Source organism: Monodelphis domestica, chromosome 3, assembly GCF_027887165.1.
Source record: "Monodelphis domestica isolate mMonDom1 chromosome 3, mMonDom1.pri, whole genome shotgun sequence".
Lineage (NCBI taxonomy): Eukaryota > Metazoa > Chordata > Mammalia > Didelphimorphia > Didelphidae > Monodelphis > Monodelphis domestica.
Genome location: NC_077229.1, coordinates 428,601,005 through 428,621,823, shown reverse-complemented (window position 1 = coordinate 428,621,823; position 20,819 = coordinate 428,601,005). Strand labels below are relative to the sequence as shown.

Below are 20,819 nucleotides of genomic sequence, written 5' to 3'. Positions count from 1 at the left end.
TGAGCTTTTATATCTCAGAAATTAGAAAATCAAGGCTTGATAATTATTTTATTCTTTGTTTATACTTAAGAAAATGATGGAGAAATTGTTGATAATGAAGCTTAAACTTAAAAGCATGTTGCATATACACTTTCCCAAGAATCAGTTGTTAAACATTTATAACTACATCTCTAGGTGTAAGAGTTATCAGACATCACTTACCCTCTTATTCCTGTTTACAAATGGAAAATAAAACAAGGCCCAGAGTGGGTAAAAGTTCTAGAATCTCCAACTGGAACATTATTCCTCTTTTCCTATCTCCACTTGTCAAAATATTGTCTCTTCCTCCAGGATCCCCTTAGATGTATACATCATAGAGATTATATACACATATGGATTGGACTATATGTGTCAGGTTCCTTAAAAATTATATTCTATAATAGATTACCCTAAATTATAATGAAACATTTATTAAGAAGATTGAGAGGGGAATAATTCCAGGTAGGAGAGATGTCCTCATTTCTAAAATGAGGAAATAGATTGGGTAATCTCTAGAGACAGTTCTAGCTTTCAATCTATGATCCTTTTGTAAAGATGATTTTATTAGCTGTATGAGAATGGATTAGAGAAGGATTAGGCTAGAAAGGTAGAAACCACTTAGAATTTCTTCTACCATTTTACCTTATGTTGTCACTTTATTTCTAATTCTTTTTGTAGTGCTCCTTGCATGTATTCTTAAACCAGTTTTTTTGCATATTCATTTTATTACCCAAACTAGATTATAAACTTTTCATGTCCAGGACCAATGTTTTTCTCAGTGGTACCTAGTGGCATACATATAGGAAACACCCAAGAGAAAAGCACATTTCTACATCTAAATTTAAATAGATTTACCTGTTAGTCTAGTCACAATAGTTTCCTAAAATACCAGGAAGCTCAAAGTCAACTGAATTAAAAATAAAAAGGGAAAATTAAGGAGGGGATGTGGCAAAGTCGGGACATTAATTCATTGCAGGTGGAGTTGTGAATTGACCCAACCATTCTGGAAGGCAATTTGGAACTCTGCTCAAAGGGCAATAAAAGACTGTCTGCCCTTTGATCCAGCCATAGCACTGCTGGGTTTGTACCCCAAAGAGATAATAAGGAAAAAGACTTGTACAAGAATATTCATAGCTGCACTCTTTGTGGTGGCCAAAAATTGGAAAATGAGGGGATGCCCTTCAATTGGGGAATGGCTGAACAAATTGTGGTATACGTTTGTGATGGAATACTATTGTGCTAAAAGGAATAATAAAGTGGAGGAATTCCATGGAGACTGGAACAACCTCCAGGAAGTGATGCAGAGCGAAAGGAGCAGAACCAGGAAAACATTGTACACAGAGACTGATACACTGTGGTACAATCGAACATAATGGACTTTTCCATTAGTGTCAATGCAATGTCCCTGAACAATCTGCAGGGATCTAGGAGAAAAAGCACTATCCACAAGCAGAGGACAAATGGTGGGAGTAAAAACAACGAGGAAAAGCAACTGCTTGACTACAGGGGTGGAGGGGGCATAACTGAGGAGAGACTCTAAATGAACACACTAATGCAAATACCAACAACATGAAAATGGGTTCGAATTAAGGACACATGTCATATCCAGTGGAATCGCACATCAGCTATGGGAGAGGTGGTGGTGGGGGGAAAAGAAAATTATCTTTGTTTCCAATGAATAATGTGTGAAATGTGTGAAAATGACTAAATAAAACTATGTTTTAAAAAAGGGAAAATTAAGAAAGTAATTAAAAAGGTAAACAAAATGCTATTTTGAGGAATGATGCAATCCATGCAAAGCAAGGAAAGCTTTGTGAAGTCAGAAGTCAGAAGAGGCAGAGAGTGTAGTTATGGGGGCAGGAATTGTTAGAGAAGCTGATAGAATGGTAAAAGGCTATTTGTTAGTGATTATGTTTTATGATGCCTCCTTCAGAACTCCAGAGTCAGGCTAAGGAACTAGGTATGAACACTTTCTTCCATTTGACTATCACTTCCCCTAGAATCTGATTAAAGGGATTAGATGGATTTCTTTACCTTATTCCTGCATCTGACCTTCTTACTATATCACTTTATTTTAGATTAGTAAGCTATTATTTTGCCCTGGGTAGAAAGGGATAGAAAGTTTAAACAATTCTATATAACCAAATGAATATTCCCCAAAATCCAGCCCTACCTATCCGGATTTATCCCCTCTTTCACTAGTAAAGACCATCTGTTCCTACCAGGCCAAGTCACTCACTGTCACCCCACATCATCCTTATTCCTTATTCCATGATGTGATCCATGCTATTCTCCCTGACTATACTGTCCTCCTCCAGCTCTTCTCCCTTGATTTAATTTCTACCACTTTTTCAAAGTCCAGATAAAGCCTCCCTTCCTTCAAAAAGTTTTCCTAAACCAATTCATACAACACCAAATCCTCTCCAGACTCTAATTGAACAATTTCTCATGTAAAACTTCAGATAATCAATTTTTTACTCCTCGATCATATTGGAAGATGTTTAAGGGCAGAGATCACAACACAATTTCTTTTTCATTCCCAATAGATGTTTGATAAAGATTTGTTTATTGGTCAATGGTAGAGTAATAGACGCTTTTTCTGAGCTGTAATGGGACCCAGGACACTTAGTCCAATTTTATCATTTTACAGATAAATAAACTGAAGCCAGAGAGGCTAAATTCCTAGAATCATGTAGGTAGTTAGAGGTGTAGCTGAGGCCAAAATTTGTGTTTCTTGAATTGTACTTACTGATGAATACTGTCTTGTTCAGGACCCTGCACCTCTCCTCTATGCACAATGGCAGCAAGAAGGAAAGTATTGGCTCTGTTTGGGGGAGGGCTTAAACATACATGGCAGCTCAATAAAGGTCAACCTGATAGCCAAGAGTGAAAATGCAATTTGGGGCTATATTAAAAAGAGTTATAGCTTACAGAAATAAAGTGATAGCTTTGTTGTTCTCTGCTATACCTAATCAGCCTACAGCTGGATTATTGAGTTCAAAGTTGGGAGCATTCAGAAGAGACAAAGTAAGATGCCAAAAGGTCCCAGATGAGGACTGGTTGGGGAAGAATGAAAGACATGGGACATTGTAGTTTCCTAAGATATTTGAAAGGTTGTCATATGGGTAAGATTTACTTTGCCTGATCCTAGAGAGTAGAACTAAGAACAATGGATTTGAATGTTTAAAAACATTTTTAAAAAACGACAACAAAATAAGTGCTGATTTGATATCAGGAAAATCTTCTTAATCCTTGGTTATTCCAAAGTAGAATGTAATCCTTAAAGGTATGTAGATTACTTTTCATTGGAAGTCTTCAAGCAAAGGCTGAATAACTACTTGTTACTGAAAAGTTAATAGGGATGAAGAGATAGGCTTTGGACTAGACAAATATTGAATTTCCTTACAGCCCTGAAAGATGGGGATATTGCTTTAATATAAAAGAAGGAAGCAGAGAAAAGTTAGAGCTAAGCATGGGGAAAGGCTGTTTTAGCTTAAAATGGAAGGGTGCAACATGGTCTATGGTACATGTGACTTGGGAAGAGAAATGGGTCAATTTGCAAATTTCTCTCCCTATTGGAAAATTAGAAGACAGGATCTGCTAAAATACAGTGAAAAGCAGATTGACTGTAACATAGCATTAAAGGGGAGAGAGCCAAAACCACTTTTACTGAGGCAAAAAATGTTGAGCTCAAAGATAGTGATTTTTTAAAAATTGATGACTTAACAGAAAAAAAAAAACTAGGGAAATTAATTTTAAAGGAAAATTTTCATTTAGTTGTGAAGTCAGACTATTTTATTAACTTAATTGCTTTTAAATTCATTTTTTAATCCAGTGAAACTATTTTCAAGTTAATTTCTTTGTTTTTTTTACACACTTAATCAAATTATTTATCCTACCTTGACAAATACATTCTTACACTCGGAAATACTTTGTTTTCTACACATAGATTCTCAAGCATCTGAAACATAAAAATATAGAAGTAGATGAGAAGCACCTGCAGTGGGAAAAGAGTAGCCTAAGAGCCAGAGTAAGACCTGAGTTCAAGTTTTACCTCTGTTATGATATATTCTAGCTGTGGGATCCTAGGCAAATATGTAGGAGGCCTCCATCCTAGCTTTGATTTGGTGTACCCCAGGGACTCAAGGTAGGAATCAGTCATGTGTCTGAGGCCAGTGACCCCTGGGGTTCTCAGCATCAGTGTCAGCATCCAGGCACAATGTTGCCATGGAGGGAGGAGCAGATGTTTTGTAAAGCCATCCTGGGAAGCAGAGCAGAACTCTATCTTTTTGAACTAATTCTCTCTGGACTTACTCCCTCATCTGAGCTCATATCTAGTGATCTCTGACAACCAAGGCTCAGAGGCTAGCTGCAATGGAAGATCCAATTTTTACCCACAGTTAGGCTGAAAACCCTCCCCCTCCCCCTTCTCTCTCTTTCCTAATAAATGCTTATAAATCTTGATAAGCCTCCAAGATTAATTTTTACTTATAACGCCATTCACTTCAACTCTCCTTCCTCAGCCAAATCTGGAAGACTGGACAGTTGTTTCTATGCATTGTAGAAGTTTTCTTACAGGTGATTTTCATTCTTTATACTTATAAACTCTTCCTCTTTTCCACCAACATTCCTCTTCAGCTGACCCCAATGACTCCTAAACACATTCATATTCTCTGAGAACTGGAAGTCTTCACAAAGCAAGATCTTTGCTTGTGAGGATATTTGCCACCTAATACCCTTTTGTTTTCTTTACTGAACTGTGCTTCCTCCCTCTTCCCCTTAATTCTCTATTACTGCTCTTATTTTTCAGTTTTACCATTTAAAGATATTTGTTATATAGAAGTGATAAGTGAAGATTTCATGATTTAATGTCTTTGAAGGAAGAATACTTTCAAAATCTAAGACAAATAGAAAACAATTTGATGGCTCTTGAATTTTGATCTTTGTCTGCCATGAAGATGTCCATTTCTCTTATTCTTCCTGTGATAGAAGATTGAATGCCACCATGAAGATAGGTAGTATAGTTGGTCCTAGAAAATCCTGCTTCAGATACTATGAAGGGATTTGGGGTAAGTCTTTTAACCTCTTTTAGCCTTAACTTGCTTATCTGTAAAATAGGGATAATAAAAATGCCTATTTGCCAGGATTGTGAGATGAAATGATCTCTCTCTCTCTCTCTCTCTCTCTCTCTCTCTCTCTCTCTCTCTCTCTCTCTCTCTCTCTCTCTCTCTCTCTCTCTCTCTCTCTCTCTCCCCCTCCCCCTCTCTCCTCTCTTTTTCTCTCTCTCTTTCTCTTTCTTACTCTTTCTCTCTCTCTATTTGTCTATCTCTCTGCCTTCAGTCTCCCTTTTTCATTTTGTAAACCTTTAAATTGCTGTATAAATATAGTAATATTATTATGATGTACCATAGCAAAAGCTCTATGGCTCAATCTAGTGGATACTATATCACTGTTTAATCCCATCTTGGATATATTCCAAGTTCTTTCTCCCAGACAGTGAAAATCTAAGGCAAGAACCCCCAAAACACAAAGTGTAGAGAAGGTCCTAACTGACTACCCTTCTAGAGGTATATGAGCCAAGGCCGCTCACAATACACCAGTGAATAAAAGAAAGGAAGTCTTTTACTATCACAATTGAACTTTTGGAGACTTGATATCCTTATTCCTCACCCATAATTACTGGTATATTACAGTGTTATTTTCATAAGGGTTGGCCCAGTCAGACAAGGCTACACCAACACTGAAAGGGATGCCCTAATGGCTAAAATAAACTACTAAATCTGGGTGAGTTTATATTGACTCAGTTACAGTATACAGTTAATTCAGTTCCTTCACTTAGTACCATCCTTTCCTCCCATGTGTATATGAGCCAAAGGAACTAACACTTAAGACAGTGCCAAAACAAAAGGCACATGCCCTCTTTCTGCCCTTAAGATATGGACTAGGTTTTGGTTTGTCTTACTTTATTTTCGTAAATCAACAAAAATTTTCAAAAATAAGAATGTTTTTATTTATCTTTTTTTTTGCTCTCTTTTCTGAACTGTCAGCTCAATTTATTCTGCCCAGAAAAACCGAATAGTCTCAACTTTCTTTGTCAGTAGGAGTCTAATTTTCCCCAATGTTCTGTTCTTCTGCTAGTTTGAAAACCAACCAAGATGAGGAATAATTCCCTGCATTGATAACATACACTCTGCAGACTAAAGGCCATATTCCTCCAGAGAAGTCACTTCTCATGTGGACACTATTGGATGCTACATGTCGGTGGTCAGGGGAACCTAGCCAAATTGTCAGGTGCAGCTTCCAACCCTGCCTCTAAATGGATAGACTCGCCTTGGTCTATTTTCTAAGTTTTCTCGTTGCGGTGGGAGAGAAATTGTTTGAATCATTCAAACTTGCTGTGCCCAGTCCCATTTCCAGATGCTGAAAGCTCCCAGCCAGCCTTTCCCTTGTGTGGTTTTGAGACAGAGCTTAGTGTTGTCATTAGTAATGCTATAAAATAAGACCATTAAGAATCCTGACACTAGCTCTCATATATTTTCAGTGTCACTGGAAGGAGATTTATTTGATCTCCTGCAGGGCTGCCTAAGCTCTGCATCTTTCTGGAGGAGGTAGAACTGAGTGCTTTGCAGTGTTGTAGGTCTGGGGGGACCCCACTAACAGGACCTTCACTGGGTCCATTATCCTTGTGTGAGGCTTGAAAACTAAGAAGCCATAAAAGAATCCACATATCTCAAGTGTGGTAACATGATCTCTCATTTTTAGCAGAGTATCTAATAGAGAAAAAAGAAGGAATTGATTATTATTTGTATTGTATTTTTAGACTTATTTTTTCAGTTATAGATTTGTGTGAGAGGGACATTTTAGAAAATCTAGCCTATTGAGAAAGGATTGTGAGATATGATTTGAGGCAGGAAGGTAGAACAATTATCAGAGTTGTTAATTGGTCTGTTCTGTCACCTGATTCCATGAGTCAAGGTTGCTTAGAAAAAAATTTGGAAAATTCTCATAGGAAACAGCTTGGCATTGATAGACTCAAAGAGGGGATCATGAGGCTCAAGCTTTTTAAGACCTAGACCTTTAAGAATGGATGAGATTCTCTAGATACAGAAAGAAGAAACAAGAAATCAAGACTTCATCAGAAGAGCACAGAAAGTTGCTAGGGAATTTGTTTTACACCAATGATGTCATACTCAAGTAGAAATGGCAGCCACTAAAACATACATAATGACCCCTGAGGGAGCATATTGACTTCATGAACCACAAATTAGCATTTTGTCTTATTACATTCTTATTTGTTTGGTAAATATTTCCCTATTAAATTATAATCTCATTCTGGTCACTTGTGAGATTTGTAGGCTGCTTGGGTGTTTTACACTTCTGCTTTAGTCAAGCTAGCTTAGATAGAGACAATAGATCAAGGGTAAGAGAGAGAAAGCTAGCAAACAAAAAGCCATTGAGATCTCCAGGAGGATGAAGAAAAAAAAGCTGAAGTTAAGACTTTTTGGTGTCTACACAGGGAAGAATATTTTATTCATAGAAGCAAAGGGCACAGAAAAAACTCCAATAGCCAGATAGCCAATGAGATTATGAGGGGAGTGCTTTCCAGATTCTTGATACTTCTAAGACCCAAAGCCCAAGCAACCTCATGAGAGGAGTTGGTTATTTCAGTCCTATTTACCAAATACTTATGTATCTACTACACTAGAAAAACAGAGAGATATTGTAAATATAGTTTGTCCAGATTTCAGCTAAGTATTTTACAAAGTCTCTAAAGCTACTTCTTTGGATAAGATGAATATATGGGAGCTGCATAAATTGGATTTGGAACTGGTTGAGTGGCCAAACCCAAAGATTAGTCATTAATGGTTCAGCATCTACTCCAGGGAAGGAAACCTCTAATGGAAGCATAAATAAGCCTCTTTCTCTGAGGAAGCCTCCTGAGATGTGTACTTGGTATTATGCTGTTTGACATTTTTATCAGTGTCTTAGAAAAAGGAATGGATGTTCCACTTATCAAATTTGTAAGTGACAGAGATGGAAAGGACAACTAACACACTGGTCAAGACTTCTAATTATCTTAATAGACTAGAATATTGGGCCCTGATGTAAAAAAATGAAATTTAATGTATATAAATTTCAAAAAATCTTTCATGAGTTAAAAAAACTGTGTGATTTTAGTATACTGCAATATCTGGGTGATGTTAGCATACTACAGTATCAATAGGAGTCAACAATCTGTTATGGTGGGTAAAGAAACTAAAACAATGTTAGGGTACATTAAGTGAAGTGTTGTGCCCAGAACTATAAAGGAGTTTACATGCCGCTCTCTGATCCTGAAAAAAACCCTCACTTGGCCCTTCCATCTCTAACCATAATCCTACATCTTGTGACAGAGGCTGGCAATAAAGGAAAAGTGCCAGGCTGAAGAATGTGTGGATCTGATCACCTCAATGGGGGAGGGGCCCCAGGAGACTGGAATGTTGAGGGAAACCAGCAGATTTTGGCTGGAAGAGCAGTTGGTCTCTCAGTTTGGAGAAACTGAAGAGGAAGGGGTGAATAAGACTTTCTCCTGAGGGTTACCCAACTTTTCCCTGCTTGTGACTGCAAATCTTTCCCCCCCAACATTTCTCATTTGAAAAGACTTTTGAAGAGAAATCTGAGAAAGGCATTTTGAATCTCTGTCAGACTTTACCTCAGCTCCTGTTGCCCTGTGTCTGAACTGTGGCTAAGGGGCCAAACCCAGGGTCAGTCAACCTGACTTTCTCTGAGGGGTCTCAGGCTACTAAGGCCTGAGTTCTCCCCTCAACTCAAAGAGAGATGAAAAGTTTTAGCTAGAGAAAGGGACTCCTTTTCCCCACTCTCCTCTTTTCCCCAAGCTGTGAATCAAGTGTGAGTGAACAGATCAAGGGGAGAAACATCTTCCTAAGAAGAAACCGTCTGGTCTCTAGTAGTGGAGAGGGGACAAGAGGGACAAGAGCAAATCTGGGAGAGAAGCCAGTTAAGGAGGGGAGGCAGAAGGAGGAAAATCTTCAAACCCCCTCGCCTCTCTCTGAGCCCACCCTAAACCTCAGTTGTTCTCTTCTAGATCCTGTTTCCTTTACCCAAACCTTTTCTCCATTATAATCTATTCTACCCTTTGTAGCTAAACCCCTTGAAAAAGCCATTTTCAATAGGTGTCTCCATGTTCTCTCACTTTCTTCTTAACCACTTACAATCTTGCTTCATCCTTATCACCCCATGGAAATTGCTCTCCAAAGAACTAATTATCTTTTAGTTGTAAAATCCAATGGCCTTTTCTCAATCCTAATTATCCTTAAACTCTATAAGGCTTTTGACACTGTTGATCCCCCTTTCTTCTTTAATACTTTTTCTTTTTATAACACAAGAGGTATCCATCAAGGTTCTGTCCCCAGTTCTTTTCTCTTCTTTCTTAGTACTACTGGTGATCTCATCAGTTACCATGGATTCAACTACCATCCCTATGCTCATGATTATCAAATGTACTTTTATTGCCCCACTTTCTTTGCTGACCTCTAGAAGCAAATAGCCAGATACCTTTTAGACATCTCAAAATGTATGTCTAGAAGATATCTTAAATTTAATATATCTCAAACAGAACTTATCTTTCTTACCCCTTCTTTCTATACTCCCTTTTACAGTCCCTTGGGCTTACAGCCTAGGAGTTCTCCAGGATACCTTACCATATTTCACCCTCCATATCCAGATTGTTGCCAAGGTCTGCTCATTTCACCTCTGCAATATATCTCTAATTTTCCATCTTTCTGTTCTCTGACACTACCACCACTTTAGTGCATGTCATCATCACTTCATACCTTGATAATTATAATATCCTGCTAATGGGTCTGCCTTCAAGTCCCTCTCCAATCTATTCTCCATTCAGCCACTAAGGTGATTTTCTTTAAATATAGGTTTGATCATGTAAACCCTCTCTTACTCAATAAACTCCAGTAGCTTCTCATCACTGCTAGGGGAAATTAGAAAATTCTCTCTTTGACATGCATTACTACCAAACACACATTCTTAGATATGGTAACCTTGTGTCCCAGCCATTCCACAAACAAGAATACTCAATCTTTTGGCTCTGGGAATTTATTTTCTTGGCTGTCCACTATGCCTGGAATGCTGTTCTTCCACTATCTTAGTCTTGATTCCACTGTTTTTTATTCCTTTTTGTCCTTTATATAGCTTTATTTGCATATATTTGTTTGCATAGGGCAAAAATGGTACTTTGCCTCTTTTTGTAACCCTAGCACTTGGCATAGTTCTTGGCACATAATAGGTGCTTAATAAACATTTATTTATTGATTACAAACTTTTTTTTCTATTTTTTATTCTTCTTTTTACAATACTGCCACTTTCCTCTGACTCTTTCCCACTCTGTCCCCAATGGAGTTTTCTTTTGTGGCAACTAAGTCTGGTACAATACTTAGGTGGGGTCATTTAATACATTATACTGGCAAAGAGTGATTTAAGTTCTGAGCTGAAAGAGTCTTAACAATCACAAATCCATAGATTTAGAGTTTTAAGAGACATTAGAGACCATTACATCCAAAAGTGCCCTTTCCTTCCTGTTTTATACACGAGGCTCTTTCTCCTTTCCTCCCTTCCTATCTTTTCTTTTTTCCTTCCTTCCTTCCTTCCTTCCTTCCTTCCTTCCTTCCTTCCTTCCTTCCTTCCTTCCTTCCTTCCTTCCTTCCTTCCTTCCTATGTTTCTGTCTCTTTCTCTCTCAGTGAGTTCAAGACTATTTAGGATCACTGAATTAGAATGGCTCTTAGAGAACATCTAAGTCTAATTCCCTTATTTTAGAGAGGAGTACAATTAGTTCAAAGAGGAGTCATGAGAGGGGGAAGTAACAGGAGTAATTTTCAAATCCAAGTCTCTAACCCTCAAATTCCAGGCTCTTTTAATTATATTCTGTAATAGGAAGAGGATGTTTGCAAAAGAATTGTGTAATGCAGAAGTTAGAGTGATTGACAGGAGCATGTGACAGAGAGTCACAATGGACCCTAAGGGTCAAGATCTGGGTAAAGATTCTAAGGTCCCAACAGTCTAGGCACTTCTCTCCTGAAGGACCTTGGGTTTGGAGGTTTGACAACAGGTTCTGGCTTTTGGTGATACCAACTTGAAGAGAGGAATCTTTTGAACTGGTTGTTGGCAGCTAGAACAGAGGACTGAAGATCCACTTCTCCACTGGAACTGCTTTGGACAATTTTTATCTGAAAATCCTGGCCCATTTGATTGGACTCTATTTGTGATACTTGGTGCTGGGGAAACATTGTTTTAGCTTAGATAAGTTAGGTTAAGATAGGTTTATAGAAATTAGGGTTTAAGATTAATTGTAATAATTCTCCTTACTCCTTTTCCTTCTTCTCTTTCCAAAAAATAAACCTGATTTTTATATTTTCTTCTTGTTCATTCCCCTACCAAATCCCACTATTAAAGTTTCCTTACATTATAACTCTGAAGAAGTGGTATCTCAGATACCACTCAGAATCTGAGAAAGATCCATTGCTATAATAATTTTTAAAACGGAGGGGGGAAGGAGGTACTTATTAACAAATTCCTGGAGACAGGCTCTTCTTTTGTAGTTTAAATGATAGAAAGTTGCATTTTCAGGTATACTTCCCATCAGCTTTTATGAAGGCTATAATCTATAAAATTTGTCATTCTAAACAAACTGAAGTGTTCATTTATTTGGATGTTGATAAATGAGCTTGAGAAGATGACATAGATTTGAGAGTTGTTTCATTGCTTTAACTATACTCAGCATTCTCTTAAATAAGGGGAAAAAATCCAAGCTCTTCTTCTTACCAGGGGAATAAAAATTGCCGTGGACTGGTAAATAGCAAATAAATTGAACAGAAACCATAGCTGCTCAACCCTTGAGTTTTTGAAGTTTTGAGCCAACAAGTAAAATGGGTATGATTAAGGGCCTGCCCTTTACTTGTCAATGTGGCTAATGTGGGAACCAAATCACTAAGAAATGGTGATTTAATTGGGGGGGGGGAGATAGCTCCTTTCTGCCAAGTTATTCCCTTACTATAAGGGCTTATAGAGAAAGTAAAGACTAAATGATAATCTGCAGAAATGGAGGTCTTGAACAAAATTATTTAAAATTTTTGGTGGTTCACTAGTTAGACTTCAATATTTTCAGAAATAAGGTAGGGACTAATATGGATCAAAGTTCATTTTTAGCTGAACTATTTAAGGAATTTAAATAAACATTTAAGGAAACAATGGGCAGTGTTGTCCCCTCCCCCCCATCAAACACACATTTCATAAGCACCTACTATGTACCAGAAGCAAAAGGAGGATAAAAACAGATGTAAACAGGTCACACCTTCATGGATCTGCTAATCTAGCTAGAGGAAGGGGGCATATACTTAAATAAGTATAACCCAAAATAGAATGTTAACATGTATAAACAGTATGAGAAATATATTATTAGTGTTCCCATTGGGGGAGGGAATAATTCTAGTTGGTGAAGGCTCCATGGAGATGGTGGTATTGAACCTAAGCCTTGAATGATTTATATAACCTTGCTATCTTTACTTAAAGAATGTTCCTAGATAGAGAAAATGGGGAGGAGGAATAGGGATTCAGAGATTCTTGGACTTGCTATATACGGACAGGAGGAAGATAACTATAAGCCAACCATCAGAATGTGAAACTTTCATTGACTAAGGAAAGATAGAAAATGAATTGGCACACTGATACACAGTATCAGTAGAACTATTACTAAGATTCTACCATCTCACCTCTTGCTCATGAAACATATACCAGCATATAAAAAGGGAAATCACAATATAATTATGATTCAGGCATTTGGGCAGGAATGAAGGAAGATACATAGTTTTGAGTTCCACAAATTAAAAGAAAAATGGATTAAGTTTTATTGAAAATGAAATCCTGTATTTCTGAAGTGACATAACTTGGATGAGGCACACACAGTGAGCTCTTTCCCTGGAATTCTTAGCTGCGACTCTGCTTCTCTAAATAAAAGAGAAAATAAGATGGGACAACTAGGTGGCTCAGTGGATTGTACCTCAGATGCTTTCTAATTGTGTGATCCTTGATAAGTCACTTAACCCTCCAGTAGCTTAGCCATTGGAATTGATAGTATCAATTCTAAGACAACAGATAAGGGCTTTAAAAAATTATACTTAGTTTTACTCTATGGTACTCTGTATGACTCCCATAAGAACACAGTGGAAGGAGGATTCTGAAGCAACTGAAAGGTAGTCCAATCACATAGAGCATGTAGAAACAAAAAGACATGGATTTGAGAAAGAATTGGTTTGTATAGAGTATTGATTATAAAAATAATTTGAAATAAATTTGGAGTGCTAAGTTGAAACTGATTATGGAGGATATTGAATTTCAGACTTTTAGAATATGGGATCAAAGGATGTAGAGCTGGAAAGGACTTTGGCAATCATCTAATTTTAATTTGTCAGGCACATTGAGGGTATTTAATAAATATTTGTTTAATTGAATTGGGAAATCATTTTTTTCAAAAATTATAGTGACAAATCTCTCAGAGAAGAATGATTTATGAAGCTATCCTGATATATGACAGAGAGGCTTCTTCTTAATAATACAGAGTCCATATTCAATGTATCTTTATGTTATTGCCAAGTCAATTTAGCCTGATTACCAAAGTCAGCTGTTAAGACAACTGAATTTGATTGACTTTTAAGCTATTGATATGAGCTCTATTGATTCGGTGGTGGCTATCATATTAGGTCAGTATTTATGCAGTTGAAATGCAGGGGAGAGTAAAGGTGGTGATGAATTATAATCTTCTCCTGGCACAAGTTACTGAAGAAAAAGTATGTTATTTATTATGAGGAGTCTAATTTTATGAAATGATTGCTAAACTTATGACAGAACCACATATTGGAAAAGGAAGGATTGTCCAGGTGCCACCAGCTCCATTTCTTTGATGCTATGTTGGACCATATCTAGAACCATGTCTGACAGTTGAGACTATTTATAAAAAATTCTAGGGGAGATCCCGCCACCTTTCTTAATCCCACCACAAATTCTTCCTGTTTCTCATTGTGGATAAAAACGCAAATAATTGTTCTGCTCTCTGCTTCATTGAGTATGAGCAGACAACATTTTAACCAAAACATTTTGACTACATAATTTGATAAATAAAATATCTGGATATAAGGTTTCAGTAGAAGTGTGTTGGAGCCAGCTCTAACCAGACTTTTTGAGAGCTGATTGTTAAATTTTCAATTTGAGCATTTGAATTCCTCAAATGAGCAGTTTCTACCAATAAGTTCTTGATTTACTATTTTGTTTATTGTCTAGACTCAAGAATATGTTATTAATTCTGATGACACTTAAATGAGTGTATGCATTCTTCTTCTTCTGTTTTTTGGTAGTGCCCAGTTAAATATTTAGTAGCACAGCCCTCTGCTGCTTTATGCACATTGCACAAGTTCAGCAGAAGTGTAGTAGATGCATTAGGAAATGAAGTCAACACAGATAGGAGGCAAATAATAATAATAATAATAAGTAATTGGCATTAATGTAGCACTTTAAGATTTACAAGTGCTTTACTTCCATTATCTCAGTTCAGCCTGAAATCACTCTTCATTGAAGCTCTTCATGGTTTGCTTCCTTTAAGTACTTTTATTCTTGGGTTTCTTCTATAGCAATGAAGTCCTCAAGAGCATTATCTAGACTCAAAGGACCTGGATTGTCACTTTTTTGACTATGAGTCACTTCAGTTCTCAGCTCCAAAAATGAGGGAGTTGCATGACCTTTCCAGCTTTAAAATCCCATGATCTTTTGATCTTTCTGTTCACCACTTTTTTCCATTTCTAAGTTCATTCTTTCACCAATATTATATTGAATGGTTACTGTATCAAATGTTAGCAGCTGAGTACTGATGGAGATTAAAACAGACAAGTACAATTTAAATCCTGAAATTGTATTTACATACACTCAATTAAAGAAAGTGCCCCGAGAGGGAATATGTTTTCAGGATGCCTTTGAAAACTGAGAAAGAATAAAAGATAGAACTGAATAGAATATATATGAACATAATAAAATCAGTCACTAAATGCTTATCAATGACCTGCCTTTTCCAAGGTGTTGTGATAGTCACAAAAGCATGCAAGTCATATTTAAAATCTGTGGAAAACTCAACTCATATTCTGTTATAAATCCTTTTCAGTTCAATTTCATAAAAGATATTAGCATATTTCTATCAATAATACTTGTACCAAATGGTATACTGGAGTTAGTTTGAAGTGGCTTGCAAAAGTAAATTGTTAAATTTTTTTGTAGAGGCATCATACTTTGGAAAACGGCAAATACTACAAATTAAGTAAAAACAAAAACTTATTGTGTTGCTTGTTTCATTGCATTATATTTTTGTATTTATTGTATTGTTTTTTCTAGACATAGTAAAGTGTTGGAGGACCTGTGAATAATGCAGATTAAACTTAAAAGTGTGTTGTATCTATATCTATTTCATATATATCTATACATGAAAAAATACAATTGTTAAATATTTATTAGCACACTACTGGATTTGCCATATATTTACCTGCATGAAAAGTTTTCAAAATATTAGTATGTTATACTCATTAATTAAAAAAATACAAATATCTATGAAATAATCTTTTATCATATCACTGTCTTTAAAACTTCCCTTAAAAAACAGTTCCCAATAGCATAATGAATGGCTTATCATGAATTCCAAAAAGCAACATATGGGGGAGTTAGTAGGCAAGGTATATAATTAATAATTAACTCTCCCTTTTAAAAAATGTCCTTCTTCATGGCATTGGAGATAATGTTCCTAAACATTAATTTATTGGCAGAAAGAATATCCTTCATTATTAATGAAAGCTAAATAGTGACGAGAGGGAGGATGTGTAGAGAGATAGAGGATATGATAGATGACAAGTGTTGAAAGCTGTCATGAAATGAAAGATGGTTTGAAAATAAGTAATTTTTCAATAAAACTAGACCATTATCAAGTTGTAGAGTCAGTAGGTCTGTTGTTCTCCTAACAAACATATGTCTATAGATTGATGGAGAAGAGCAATGGCATTTGTGGTAAGAACCTTGAGTTTCAATAGAGCTCTTTAGAAAAGAATTTCAAAACTATCCCAGATTTTTTGCCCTTAGTAAAAGGTCCAATTTAGATATCATTGTGGCTGGGAGCATTGCCATTTAGTGAAAGACATTAGTGAGGCAGAGTTCATAGATTACATAGATTACATGAAAGGGTCCTCATGGAATGTCTGTTTAACTCTCTCATTTTATATATGAGCAAGTTGAAGCCAAGAGTGGTAAGGTAACTTGTCTAAGGTCATGATGTTGCTTAGGAGAAAATGCAATATTCATATACAAGTTTTATGTCTCTAAATCCATTCCTCTTTCAATCACTATTGGGTCTCTCTAATTCACCAAGGGAAGTCTGAGCTAGAGATCTTGAGCCATCTTAATGGACCAAGTTAGATCAATTCAAATGAACCTAAGAAATAAATATTTAGTAACTATGATGTACAAAGTACTGGGTTTCTTGTCAACTGAAACATTTGGAACAATCTGATTCTTTTATGTGTTTATATAAAATACAATTAAATGTTAGCATTTTCACAAGAAAACTAAATGAAATTTAAATGGAACAATTTGTATATTGGAACATTTTGCAGTTCCTGATGAGCCAATTCTATTATTTCCCAAGGCATCTGCAATGGATGAAATATTCGTACATGAAAACAAAAAATAGGAGAAGAAATGATACTATAAAATCAATTGCTGGGCTCTATGACTGTCATCCAGAGGAGGAAAAGGTCATTGTGGTTTGAGGACAACAAAGGAAAGCCAACTGGCAAAGTTATAATTATACAACTGAGCTGTCTCTGTACTAGCTTCTGAAAGTGGAAAATAGGTGAGTATTCCCCATTCTTTCTAGACATAGAGGGAAGGACCAGAGAAGAAGAGAGGAAAGCTCTTATATCCTATAGTGTTCCTCAAGTAAGATGTAAGGTTATTTCATTTTTCCCCTTTGTATCTCCAATGCTAAAATAATGATTTATGCATAGTAGGTACTTAATAAAAGATCTGTTGAAGTGTTGAAATTATTAGCAAATACCCTCTGGAGCTCACAATTGAAAATTAAGTTCATATTTGTAAAAATGATTTTTATTTGGGGTATCCAGACATGTAATTTTATTTGCATTAGGGAAATTCCAATATACACAGTGATCTCATCAATGCAGATCAACAACTTGCTTGTCATTTATAGACTCAGAGACTTGTGGCAAGGTGAGGCAAAAGGTGACAAATTTAGTATGACTCAGAGGTAGCACTTGAAACTACATTTTCCTGGATCTAAGATGAACCCTTTATTCACAGTGTCGTTCTAACTCTTACATGAAAATTGCTTAGTGGAAAATTGATAATGCAGTATTATCTGAACCAAAGGTGATCACTATAACATAAGAACCCTTTCATAATGTTGCTTCCAATTAATTTCCTATTTTTTTCATATCATTCTCATTTGAACACTCTCCTTACTATGAACCAATTTTTCCTTGAATTGGCACAAGCAGTCCCTGAATGTGTCCCCTTCTTACTTCTAGCTTATGAATTTCCTATTCCCTTTCAAGATAAATGTAAAGTGATACCTCATTGATGGAATTCTATTGTACTATAAGGAATGATGAACTGTTTGATTTCTATATGAACTGGAAAGACCTCCATGAACTGATGCACAGTTGAATGTGAATGTGAATGCACAATGAAACATTGTGGGATGATCAAATATAATAGAATCTCCTACTATTAGCAATGCAATGATCAAGAACAATACCATGGAACTAATGAAAAAGCATTCTATCCACAACTAGAGAAAGACCTATGGGAGTAGAAATATGCAGAAGAAAAACATATAATTCATCACTTGGTTTTTGAGTAATAGGATATATATATATATATATATATATATATATCAATGGAATTGCTTGTCAGGTGTGGGAGAGGGGAGGGAGAGAACATGTATCATGTAATCATGGAAAAATATTTTTAAAAAATTATGTGAAAAGTAAAAATAAAAGAGTGGTAGCTCTTATGTAACTTCTTTCCTAATGCTCTTTCAAGGCTCTCCTTTACTCAGAATTTGCATTAAAGAAATTTACTTTCAGATATTAGTTGTTTAGCCAAAATTTACAATGGAAAATTCTTATTTTATTAGTCATTTTCCTTTATGTTTTCTGTTGGGAGATGTGCTAGCAGATGGGGCATAGGGACAATAAGATGTTTCAATTAAGTCTTCTGTTGGATCTTCAGCTATTGAACATTTTCATTTGGTTTGCCAATCTTTCTCTTTTTCCCTTGCATTACTTGATAATCAAGTGATCAAATGACTAATGAGCAGCCAAAAAGAATCCAAAAGCAGATGAGAAGTGACAGATTGTGCTTAAATAGGGAAGCTGGGTTGGTAAAATAAACTAAACTCTTGGCAACTGCTATAGATCCCAGAGGAGAGTGGAAAGGCAGGGAGGAAGGTAAGGGTGGAGAAAGAACATACCATGTTTTACCCTCTCATGCCTTTGATTCTATTCCTTGGACAAACTGGTCATTCCCCTGCCACCTGAACGACTGACATGCCATGAAGATTTGGAGAATGATAACCATCCTGGGGAAAATAAGTGGCAGAAGCAAATACATTCCATATGGCTCTGTCTAAATTGTTTCACTAAGCTGATTGGTGACTATCCTGTTTCTGCCATTTGTTGAGACGGGGCAAGATTTTTCCACTTTGTCAAGAGAATTTAATTCCTCAAGCCCAGATGATTCAGGTAAAAGAGGATGAAGAACTGCAGGGTCTGGAACTTATTCATCTGTTCTTTATCCAACTTATTATCCTCATGATCCTGACTTCCTAGAGATTTGTTTTTCATTATCAAGTTTAGTTGCTGTTTCTGCCTGGGGAACCCTCCATACTTTGCTCTTTTATTCTTCTGAGATACTGAGGGAAAGATACCATTATAAGTTACAGTTCTGACCTTTCTAAACTTCTGTTATTTGATTAGCAGGGTATTTATGGTCTGTTCTCCTGCATTGATGTTTGCCTGTAACACATTCAATGAGTATTTTATGAGAAGTCCCCAGTGTAATTTAGTGTCAAAATTGAAATATGCCCAAGACTCTGGGTATCATTGTAGAATCATAGAATTTTAAAAATGAAAGGGAACAAAAGGTCATCTAATCCAATCTACCCATCCCCATTTTCCTGATAAGGAACTGAGAACTTGAGAGATAAAGTGGCTAGTTTAAGATGACATAGTACATTGGTGGCAGAGTTAAGACTTCACCCCTCCCCAAAGAGTGTTCTTTCTAACCATTCCTAGAATATCATGTGAGTTCCTAGATTCCTATGGAAGAGAATTAGATCTAAAGTCAGATGATCCTGTACCAAGACCATAATAATAACATTATTGACTCCAAGACCTTGGATAAGTCACTTAAACCCTCTGTTATTAAGTTGTGTGGTAAAAAGTCTCAACAAAGAAACAAAAGAGAGAATAAAGGATTGGGAATGCAAATGAAGAGAAACAAAAGGCAGTAATATCAATAGAAAACATAAACTAAACAAACAAAACATATCTGCTTGAAGACAGGATATAGAGAGACAACTTAATGACTATAGGACTCCTAAAAGATGACAAGCCAAAAAACCTGAACATCATAATGCAAGAAAGACAGCTATTCAAAACTTCCGAACACCATAAAGAAAGGTATACTTGAGAGACTCCACAAAATGCCTCCAGAAGACTTTCTATATGAACTGGGAGAACCTTAATGAACTGATGCAGAGTGAAATGAGTAGAACCAGACCACTGTACACAGAAAGTAAAACACTGTGGGACAATCCACTGTATTGGACTTGGCTACTAGTAGCAATGCAACAAGCCAGGACACTCCTGAAGGACTTATGGGAAAGAATGCTATCAGCATTGAGAGAAAGAACTATGGAAGTAGAAATGCAAAAGCAAAACATGTGACATCACTTATCACATGTATATATGGGTATGTGATTTGGGGTTTAGGCTTTAAAAAAATCACTCTATAGCAAAAGTGAATAATATGGAAATAGTCATCATGTAATAACATTCATATATCCTAATGGGATTATTTGTTGGTTCTGAGACCCAGGAGGGAAGAGGGGAGGGAAAGAAAATGAATCATGCAAACATGGAAAAAATATTTTAAAAAATAAATAAATAAAAATTTAAATAATGTCTCCAGAAAACAAACCCAAAATCTATACTACAAGTTCTAAAACATACCATAGTTAAGTTAAATATTTAATTAAAAATAAATGCTTAGGGCCTCCCTGGAATTTTTTTTTAAATCCTATTTTTCCCCTTCTCAAAGACCCTAGATAACAGAAATACAAGAAAAATATGTAAATACTATAATGAAGGATGATAACACAACATGAAAAGAAAACATTAAGAAATTTCTTTCTGAATTTGCAAAAGGAGACAAGGATGAAATCAGAAGTCAAATAGAAGTGGTCACAGAGAAACAGTCCTGGGATACTATGGACCAAAACTCATAACACCCCAAATGGGTGAATGCAAGTTTTTTATAGAACTAAATTACAAAACGTAAGGGTGCATAAAAGTAAGAAAGTGGAGGAAAAAGTCAGAGGGGGATATATGATGTACTCTCATCAAGTGAAAGACTAACAAGGAAGAGAAAATTAAATTATACAGTCTCTTAAAAAGGAGGGAAT

The 20,819-nt window shown here is 36.2% G+C and overlaps 1 long non-coding RNA gene across 1 annotated transcript in view; it reads left to right on the top strand.

The window, feature by feature from the left end:
* Positions 1-4,673: 4,673 nt before the first annotated feature.
* The window catches only part of LOC103093358 (uncharacterized), a 37,377-nt gene continuing 21,231 nt past the window's right edge, over positions 4,674-20,819 (top strand). Inside the window, exons 1-2 of the long non-coding RNA XR_001628549.2 lie at positions 4,674-5,087; positions 16,758-16,964. This is a non-coding gene — a long non-coding RNA (uncharacterized LOC103093358). The remainder of the gene's footprint in view (positions 5,088-16,757; positions 16,965-20,819) is intronic.